The 11,124-nt window shown below is 29.9% G+C and overlaps 1 long non-coding RNA gene across 1 annotated transcript in view; it reads right to left on the bottom strand.

Moving 5' to 3' along the window:
* LOC119569522 overlaps positions 1-7,463 on the bottom strand; it is a 9,026-nt gene extending 1,563 nt beyond the window's left edge. The window contains exon 1 of the long non-coding RNA XR_005228277.1: positions 1-7,463. This exon is cut by the window's left edge and continues 223 nt beyond it. This is a non-coding gene — a long non-coding RNA (uncharacterized LOC119569522).
* Positions 7,464-11,124: the final 3,661 nt, after the last annotated feature.

Raw genomic sequence — 11,124 nt, 5'->3', positions numbered from 1 at the left:
CTTTAATAAAAACTACCATCTCTTATCAACAATAGATCATGCTACCACATTTATTAACGAAACCTTTCATGCTACCATGCTTATCAACAAAAATTTTCATAATACAACCATTTTTATTACCGAAAACTTTATACTACTACTTTCATTTATTCAAAGATTTCTCAATGCACCCTTTTTTTCAGCCAAACCTTTCATACTATTCTTATTAACAAAACTTTTTTATGATGATGTAATTTCTTTCATCGAAACCTTTCTTAAAATTACTAATCTAGCAAACAAACCTTTCTTTCATAATATTACCATGTTTATCGAGAAATCATGCAACCATTTATATCAACCAAACCTGCCGTGCTGCATTTGTATCACCTTAATTCTCGCGATCTTATCAAAACCTTCTTACAATGCAACCATTTTTATCAACCAAGACCTTCATAATGCTACATTTTTATCAACAAAACAATACTACCTTTTTTCAAAGAAACCTTTCGTAATGCTACATTTTCACCAATCAAGCCTTTCATAATACTTCGATACCTTTCTTATTACTGCGAATTTTGTCAGTGAAACCCTCTTCTTCTTTTTCTCTTTTCTTTTCTTTTTTTATTACCAGTTTCACGAACCTCTCTTCGTGATTCTTTTTTTCTTTTCTTTCTTTTTTTTTATTGAAACCTTTTATAATGCTACCATTTTTATCAAGCAAACCTTCCATACTTTTTTCAGAAAAAAAAATCTCATATATTTTTTTTCATGCTACTGCTTTCATCAACCAAACCTTTTAAATATTACCTTCATCATCGAAACCTTTCAGAAAACCATATTTATCAACCAAATCTTTTATCATCAAAACCTTTCATAATAATACCATTTATATAAAGGAAACCCTTTTATCATTTTCATGAATAAACCTTATTGCTACCATTCCTTTTGTAGAAACTTGTGTAATAATACCATATCTCATCATCCAAATCTTTCATGCTGCCATTTTTTATCAAGTAAAGTCTTTCTACACACTTTCATCAATAGAACCTTCCATGCTACCATTTTCATCAGCCAAAGTTATCATAATACTACCGTTATTTGTTTCAAATTACCTCTTAAGATACCTTATAATAACCTAAATCTTTCATACTACTATTCTTATTATCGAAACCTTTCATACTACTTTCATCAGCGAAAGCTTTCTTAATAGTAACAATTATATCAACGAAAACTCATTCTATCTCATTTGGAAACCAACCCTTTCATAATACTACCGTTTTTATTAACAAAACTTTTAATGATGTGATCATTTTTCGCAATGAAACCTTTGATGTTGCAACAATTCAAGCATAAAAATACGAATCTTTTCAGCAAAATCATCTATCAACGAAACTTGTGCTACCATTTTGGTCAGCCTTTTTAATACTAAATGTTATTGAATAATATATTCATAATACTACCGTATTTTATCAGCCACACCTTTCATAGCACTATCACTGTCCTAAAGCTACCACTTTCATCAACCAAACATCGCACAATTCTATCATTTTATTATTATTATTATTATTATTATTATTATTATTATTATTATTATTATTATTATTATTATTATTATTATTATTATTATTATTAAGACCTTTCGTAATGTTATCATCTTTAGAAACCAAAACCATTCACGCTACTATTTTTTATCAAAGCCTTTCATAATGGTTTACATCTACCAAACCTTACATAATATTACCTTTTTAATCAACCAAACCTTTCATTATATTGCCACCTCTCTTAATGAAAACTTTCATACTACTACGAATTGCATCATTGAAAACTTTCATTCTACTTTTATTTTGTCAGCGAAACTTTTCATAATATTACCATTTTTATTAATCAAACCTCATACCCATTGTGATCAACCTTCTTGCTCGTAATATTATTTTTGTTACTTAAACCTTTCATAACGCTATCATTTTTATCAGCAAAAGACTTTCGTCAACCAAATTTTGCGTAATACTGTTTTCATTATCGAATGCTTCCATAATATTACCAATTAAACATACCAATACTTTTTATTTTATCAAAATATTTTTTTTTATATAAAACCTCATAATAGTTTAATTTTCACCATCGAAGAACATTCTTAATATTACCATGATTATTAAGAAGGCTTCCTTGTTATTATTTTTGTCAGCTTAACCCTCCATTGTGCTACCCTTTCTATCATCAAAACCTTTCATTATGCAAACCTTTCATAAAACTGCTATTTTTATCATTCTTACGAAAACTATTATAATGGAACAGATTTTATCACTAAAATCTTAAATAACACTAACTTTTTCATTAAAGAAACCTTTCTTTACCTTACCGTTAATGAAACTTTTCATACTACCATTTGCATCGATCTTTCTCAGTATTTTTTAAAGGAAACCTTTCATTATACTACTATTTTTTATCATGCAAACTTGCCATGCCAGACTTTTCTTACCATTTTTATCAACCAAAGCTGTCATAATACTACGTTATTAAATTAATTTGTAATACCTTATAAACGAAACTTACTAGCATTTTATTAAAATCTTTCATACTATTTTCAATAGCAAGACCATTCATACTTCTACCATAGCAATTATTAAAGTAACCACCAGTATCATCAAGATCTTTCATGATGTTACCCTTTTTATTAAGGAAAACTTTCATAACATTACCATAATTATCAAGAAACCTTTCATGCTACCATTTCTATGAACCAAATCTTTCATGGTGGAATGGGTTTTGCTTTTTTTTTTTTTAACGAAAGTTAATAATATTTCTCAACGAAACTATGAATCAGCAAAACTTTTCAGAATACACTCTTTTTCATCAACGAAACCTTTCATAAAAGTACCATTTTTATCATTAAAAACCTTCATAATACCTTTTTTAGCAACCAAACCTTTCATAACATTACCATTTTCGTTACCAAATGTACCTTACGATACCTTTCATGCCACCATGTTTACCATCAAAACCATTATATTAACCAAACCTTTCATGCTATTCTTTCAGCAACCAAACCTTTAATGATTATCTTTTGATTATTTCATTTATAATTTTTTTATAAACCTTTCATACCATTTTCCTCACCGGCCCCTTTCTAAATACTAATAATTCATATGAACGAAAACTTCCATGCTGTCTCTTGTATTGACTTTACCTTACTTAACATTTTCATAATGATACCCGTTCATACTAAAGAAATCTTTACCATTTTATCATCACCTTTTTTAAATTCTAACTCTATAATCGAGACCTGTCAATGTGTTACCCTTATTATTAAGGGAAACCTTTCATAATGCTTCAAAGTTTATTACGAAACCTTTCATGATGCAGTTTCTATGAACCACCTTTTTCATATCGCATAATACTACCTCTTTTATTACGAATCCTTTCATGCTGTTCCCATTCTCATCAGTCAAATCTTGCATAATACGGGCATAATTATCAATTAAATTGTTCATACTTATTTGTAGGAAGATCATAATATAAATGATCTTTCCTCATTACCATATTTATTGATACCTTTCATGCTATAATTTTTATCACCTAAACCTTTTCAGAAAAAAAAAATCTTAATGCAACCATTTTATCAACAAATATCATAATATTTCCACCTCATCATCGAAACTTTTCATTTAAAAAGTTTCATAATGCAACCATTTTAGTCAGCAAAACCTTTCATAATGGTATGAATTTTGTCGATGATTTTCTTCAAAATACTACCAGTTTTAAAATATGTAATATATTTTTATCAACTAAACCTTAGATAATACTACTATTTGCGTTAACTAATTATTTCTTCAGATACCGCAATATAAATCAAACTTTTCATGCTCGCATTTTTATCATCAAAATTGTTTTCATTCGTGAAACCATTCATAATTCTTCCATATCTATTATTAGATTAATAATCTTTCATATTGTTACCCCTTTTTATTATGGAAAGCTTTCATGATGTTACCATGATTATCAAGAAAATTTTCATGCTACCATTTCTAATTACCCAAACCTTTCATAAACCAATGGTTTTTGTTTACCGATCTTACGTAATACTATCATTTTTATCAACCTATATATATATATATTTTTTTTTTTTTTTTTTTACCATAATATTTGTCAACGAAACCATTTATAGAAGTATACTATTTTATCAGCAAAACTTTTTCACGATACATTTTTATCGATGAAACCTTTCAAAAAGTTACCCTTTTCATCACCAAAACCCTTCATAATACCCTTTTTAGCAACCAAACCTTTCATAGCATTACCCTTTCCGTTACCAAATAGATCTTAAGATACTATTTTATAAACGAAACCTTTCATGTCACCATATTTACTACCTTTCGTAATGCTGCCAGTTACGTTAAACCAAACCTTTCATGCTATCTTTTCCAGCAACCAGATCTTTAATAATATTATTTTGCTTATCTTATTTACACTTTTCATAATGTTATATTTCTTTATACCATTTTCATCACTTAACTCTTTCAAAATTACTAATATTCACACGAACAAATTTCATGCCGTCTCTTGTATCGACCAACTTAATATTACCATTTTCATCAATGAAACCTTTCCTAGTGATATCGTTTTTATCAAAGAAATCATTCACATTATTTTATCAACTTATTTTGAAGGTACCTCTGTGTCAACGAGACCCTTCAATGTGTTACCCTTATTATTAGGGAAATTTTTATAATACTACTTTGTTTATCATAAAACCTTCCATACCGCAATTTCTATGAACTAAACTTTTCATAACGCTACAATCTTTGTAAACAAAACCTTTCATGATACTATAAATTTTATCATCAAAAACTTTCATGATACTCCCATATCTTAACAACGAAACATTTGGATCTACTGTTTTCATCACCCTTTCTTTGTAGTGGAAACCCTGCATGATATTACCATGTATTAACCATTTCTATTAATGAAATCTGTTATATTACCTCTTTCATGAAGTAAATATTACATAATACTACCACTTTTTATCGAGATCTTTCATACTGTTACCATTTTATCAGTCAAACCTTATATTGTACTGGCATCCTCATCAATTAACCCTTTTATACTTTTTTGTAGGAAAATCATATTTCTTTTTTATCATCAAAGATCATACACATTACCATGTATATTAAGATACATTTCATGCTATAATTTTTATCAAACCTTTCAATAATTTACCCTTTTTATCAGAAAAAATCTTAATGCAACCATTTTTTAATCATAATATTACCTTTATCATTGAAACCTTTCATAAAAAATATATATATATAAATAAATAAATAAAACTTTCACAATGTAATCATTCTGGTCAGCAAAACCTTCAATAATAGTATGAATTTTGTCAGTAATTTTCTTCTAAATCCTACCAATTTTAGAAAAGAAACTTGTAATATATTTTCATCACCCAATCCATTCATAATACTACCATTTTCGTTATCTGATTATTTCTTCGGAAACCTAAATATAAACCTTTCATACTAGTAAAATCTTCCATACCATTTTCATTAGTGAAACCATTCACAATCCTACCATATCTATTATTAAAATTAATCATCTTTCATATTGTTACCCTTGTTATTAAAGAAAGCTTTCATGATGTCACCATGATTATCACGATACAATTCATCTACCATTTCTATGAACCAAACCTTTCATAATAGCAATGGGTTTTGTTACCGAGACCTTTCGTAATATTATTAATGAACCTTTCATACTGTAACTATTCCCGTTATCGAGAAACCTTTCATACTGTTACCAATTCCGTTATTGAAACCTTTCATACTGTTACCATTCCGTTATTGAAACCTTTCGTACTGTTACCATTTCCGTTATCGAAACCTTTCATACTGTTACCATTTACACAAACCAAACCTCCCGTAATATTTAATTATGTTAGTAAGACCCTTCGTAATACTACCATTTTATCAACGAAACCCTTCATATTACCATTACCTAATAGTGCCGTTTCTATTACCAAAACCTTTCATAGTAGTACCATCTTTATCAACGAAACACATCGCAATATTACCATTTTCATTATCGAAACCTTTTATACTACTATAATTTTTATCAACCATTTTTTCAATAATTATAGTAACAATGATAATAGCGATAATAATAGCAATGATGATGGAAATGATGGTCGTATTGAAAATAATAACAGGATGATGATAATAATAATGATAATGATAATCGTAGTAGCCATAGTAATAGTATAGTAATAGCAATAGCAATAGTAATAATAATACTAATGGCATAGAAAACGAAAATTAAGTAATTAGAAAAAATTATCCCTATCATTCTCACAAAGTTTCCCTAATGGCTTAATCTACATGCATCCATTCCGTTTTTCTTTTTTCTTTTTTCTTTTTTTTTTTATCATTCTACCATAATTATATCTGTCCAAGACTAATTCCATATTTTCTTGTTTTTTAAGCTTTTTATTTATTTTTTTTTTTTATTTTTTTTTTTGTACGTTGCCCTTTTTAATGTTCTCTCTCTCTCTCTCTCTCTCTCTCTCTCTCTCTCTCTCTCTCTCTCTCTCTCTCTCTCTCTCTCTCTCTCTCTCTCTCTCTCTCTCTCTCTTTTTTTTTTTACTTGTAATGATACTGATACAGATTTCAATCATTGTTTTTCATTCCCCACGCTAAACAATTTCTTCGTTATTTTTATTATTACTGAACATTTTATACCAGTTATATAGAAGATAAAAATGTCACATATTTTCAGTTCATGTCTATGTTTTCTATATTATAATTACCCCAACCATACATTCCAGACAAATTCCAGAACATAATATCCCATATTAATATCTCTTATAGAAATTAAAACTGCCATTCATCATCATTCCTTTCAACTATCATTATACTACCCTTTTCTTCTTCTTCTTTTTCCTCTTCTTCTCCTTCTTCCTCTTCTTCTTCTTCTTCTTCTTCCTCTTCTTCTGTTTCTTCTATTTAATACCCCAAATATCAAAATAAAAAAATGGGGAAACCCCTCTCTCCATTTTTTTTTTTTTTTTTTTTCAATAAAAGTCACTCCTTTAGATATTGCCACACCTTCAGACGTCCCCTTGATTATCCCAGAAAATAACCCTTTTCTCTCGGAATTCTACCCAAGACGACACTTTATTGCATTATCTCGGGGGGGGGAGGATCATTCGTACTTACTATCTGTTATTAATGTTGGCTGATCCGACCGTCATCCACTGTTGTTAGTCCCTTTCTTTCTTTCTTTTTACTTTCTTTTTATGCTCTTTTTCCCTGTCTTTCTTCTATCTATCTCTCTCTCTCTTTTTACGTGTTCCTTTCCTTCACTTCCTTGTCTGCCTTCCATGTATATTTCTCTCGCCTCTCCTCCTCTTTCTTTGTCTTCTTCCTCCTCTCTCTCTCTCTCGTCTCCTTCCTCTCTCTCTCTCTCTTCTCTCTCTCTCTCTCTTCTCTCTCTCTCTCTACTCTTTCTCTTTCTCTTTGTCTCCTTCTCTCTTTCTTTTTCTATCTCTCTCTCTCTCTCTCTCTCTCTCTCTCTCTCTCTCTTTCTCTCTCTCAACAAGTAAAGCCACGCCTTTTCTTTATTCCAATACTCATATCATTATCGTACGTGTAATATCATTCAATCCTTCGCAGTTATCATCTTCACCATTCTTACAATAAGGTTACTTAATCATTTCCAAGAAAGGTCTCTATCATTCTCATTAATTTCACTCCTTACATTCAAAATTCTTTGACTGAAATCTTATCCTCTCCTACTTTTTACACCAGACCCTCTTGTACCCTATCTATCATCATAATTTGCATAAAATTACCATGCTACCGGGCCAGGTATGAGCTTGTTAATTAGGCCTTAATTATATTTTGCTGCGAGTATCAAAAACCCTATTAAATACCGTGTCAAAGAAAATATTAAGTGTACTCGAGGGAAAAATATAGTAAAGATTTTTTTTTTTCCATGTTAAGCGTTACGGGTTAGATAGATAGATATAGGGAGGCAAATACATGCACAGATAGATGAAGGATAGGAAGATAGATAGAGACATGAATGGATATTTAGACAGATAGACAGGTAATCAAAGAGAGAGGAAACCAGTTTATAGATCGAGAGAGACAGTTAAGTAATAAGATTTTATTTTCTAATTACTTAACTTAATAGATGTAAATATATATAGTTTGATAGATGGACAGCGGCGCACATCATTATGAATAATCAGAAAGAAATTATTCTCAAACTAAATTATTTTCGAATAAAATAGAACACGATGTGATTATTTTTTTTCGCCTGTACACTATCATTGTACTTTTATCACTGATAACAAATATTAATTTTATGTTGACATTCTTTACGTTATTTACACTTTCGTCGATCTAAATACATTACTATTTATCACGGCTTTGCTTATTTCCCCATTTATTGATGATTTTATCCTTTACTCATTCAAGAATCGAAATTTGGCTTTGCAGTTCGAGTTATCGACATAAATTTTAAACAGGCTTTATAAATCATTTCCATTGTGCTCGTATTTTTTCTCATCATTATCCATTTTTTATCGTTCTTTGGTCTCTTTGTCTTCTTTCTTTTTGTTACTGTAATAAAAAAAAAACAAAAAAGTTTTTGAATAGATAAAACACTTTTGTAAATCTGACTTTTCAGTATTTTCAATAAATATAAAATGTGTCTCAAAGTTGTTTAATCAACCTTTACATCAGTAATCCGCATTTAGTATATAATCCATTTATTATCTATTTACTTGCATTTAATAATTTACTTAACTTCAAATGCTACTGCACACTTTCGTAGGAAATATTGCAGTGCAAAATACATTTCTTACCTAATTGTAAGACATAAAAATAAATATTAAAAACTGTTGAAAATGCGATTTGGAAAATACAAAAATGTATGATTTCAGAACGTATCACTGGAAAGCTTAATTTGTTTTTTGTTTTGTTTTTTTTTTCTTTTTTACTCTCTCTCTTTTCCTTTATACGATGAAAGACGAACTTTAATTTTCGTTCTCAAATTAACCATGACGTTTTTACACCTGCCCCCCCCCCATTCTTCTCACTCTCACTCTCACTATCACTCTCTCACTCTCTCACTCTCTCACTCTCTCCAATAATTTGCAGTTCACGCGATTAAACCGTGACCCACATTTCATCTGATTTTTCCCACCCAACCAATTTCCAAATCATATTTTCGTAATTTGATAACCAAGGTTCTCCTCTACTACGTGCCAAATAGGGTTATATGTTCATTAATATAATCATCGCCCCCGTAATACCATTTGCAGTATAATTGCGTCAACTTGTCTAGAGTCAGAGCGAGCTTGAATCTTTGGCATTATTATGCAACTAATATGCGTTTATTCGATTTATTTTCTAAAGTTTTCGTAATCTATTTCATTGTTGATGTGACGCTGATATTACGTGGAATTTTTTTATTGGATTTTCATAGATATTCTTTTTATAATTTACCGTGTGATTCTTTCATTCACAATCTACACTATTTATTCATAGTTCAAGATGATATTTTCGCAGATTAAAAAAAAAATGAAAGAGCAGGTGAAATCAAGAGAGAAGAACAGAAACCAAATAAAGAAGAGGGAAGCAGAAGAGGGAGAAAGGATAGAGAGATAAGGAAAGAGAAATAGAGAAAGGGGAGAATTGGCTTATATAGCGTGTCATTCATTCATAGCTTCAATTACATTTCTTTCAATCCTCTTCCTAAAACATAATTAATCTCTTTCAATCATTAAGCTCTCTCAATCACTGGCTTTTAATCATTCCTATCAGTGTTCTATATTTGGTGATATTTTTATTATATATCAGTTATACCTTTTGTTGATTTTCCTTGCAAAGTATCACTTTTAGCTTTCACCCTTACAACATTTTTTCCCGTATAAATCAAAGAAGAATTTCTGGAAACCATACATTAATCTATCATCTGTCTTTTCCTCTCACGCGATTCAAAATTTCATGAGTCAGAACGTTTAACTTCCACACCTTATATCATTTCTAACTCTCCCAAGCCACTGTAAGGTACATTTCATTTGCATTAACTTTATTTCCACCTTTTTGCAGTTTTGCTTGCAAGATTGCTGTCTTGTCTTGCCCCTATACCATTCATACCTTTTGCCATTACTATGCTTAATTAAATACGTGCATAACTTTTATTGTTTTTATCTATTCTCTCTTTCTTTCCTTTTTTTATTTTTTTTTTTTCTTTTCCTTTTTTATTCTTTTTTTTCTTTTTTTTTTTTTTTTTTTTTTTTTTTGTTAACCCATCATGCCACTCTCCCTGCTGTACTTTCCGTATTGATATATGTCTCTTAATGTTTCTTTAATACAACTTGATTTTAAGCAACACTTGCACTTTTGATCATTCGTATTTGAGAAGTTTCGTATTACTCTGTCGATTTATTTACGTCCTTTCGCAATCAACCTTTCACATTTTCTGTAACGACTTTCAGAATATCACAAAACTCTACATTGGTTGACCTTTGTTTCACACTTCCCAACGACATTTAAAATTCATATCACTCATATCTCGTTTTCTCTCGATCTTTTGGATCATTTTAAACAGAAAGCCATCCAAACGTGGCTTCAATTTTCACACATACTCTTTGCTATCATTCCAGTCAAAACGTCACTTTATACCGTTCATTATTTCATTTAATCTTTAATTAACTTAGGTGTTGTTATTCTGCCGTTGACACGACTCGCAATCATTTATTCATATCTTGTGTCATTCATAAATTATCATTCATAAAGTGCGTCATTCATAAATTGTGCCATTCATAAACTGCGTCATTCACAAACTGCGTTATTCATAAATTGGGTTATTCATAAATTGCGTTATTCATAGCTCGTGTCGTTTTCATATCTCGTGCCAAACATACCTCGTGTTAAATCACATTTTGTGTCATTCAAACCTTACGTCACGTAAGTGCCTAGCCACCTTGCTGTTTGCACTTTTTACTCCTCTGTTATTCCATATCACTCTCTTCCCTTATCTTTCATATCCTCACCTAAAACTCCTATTACTCTATATTTCCTTTATCCTTCATATCCTTACCTAAACCTCCTATTATTCTACTTATATCATTATTAATAT

Source organism: Penaeus monodon, chromosome 4, assembly GCF_015228065.2.
Source record: "Penaeus monodon isolate SGIC_2016 chromosome 4, NSTDA_Pmon_1, whole genome shotgun sequence".
Classification (NCBI taxonomy): domain Eukaryota; kingdom Metazoa; phylum Arthropoda; class Malacostraca; order Decapoda; family Penaeidae; genus Penaeus; species Penaeus monodon.
This window is presented reverse-complemented; position numbering and strand designations above follow the sequence as displayed.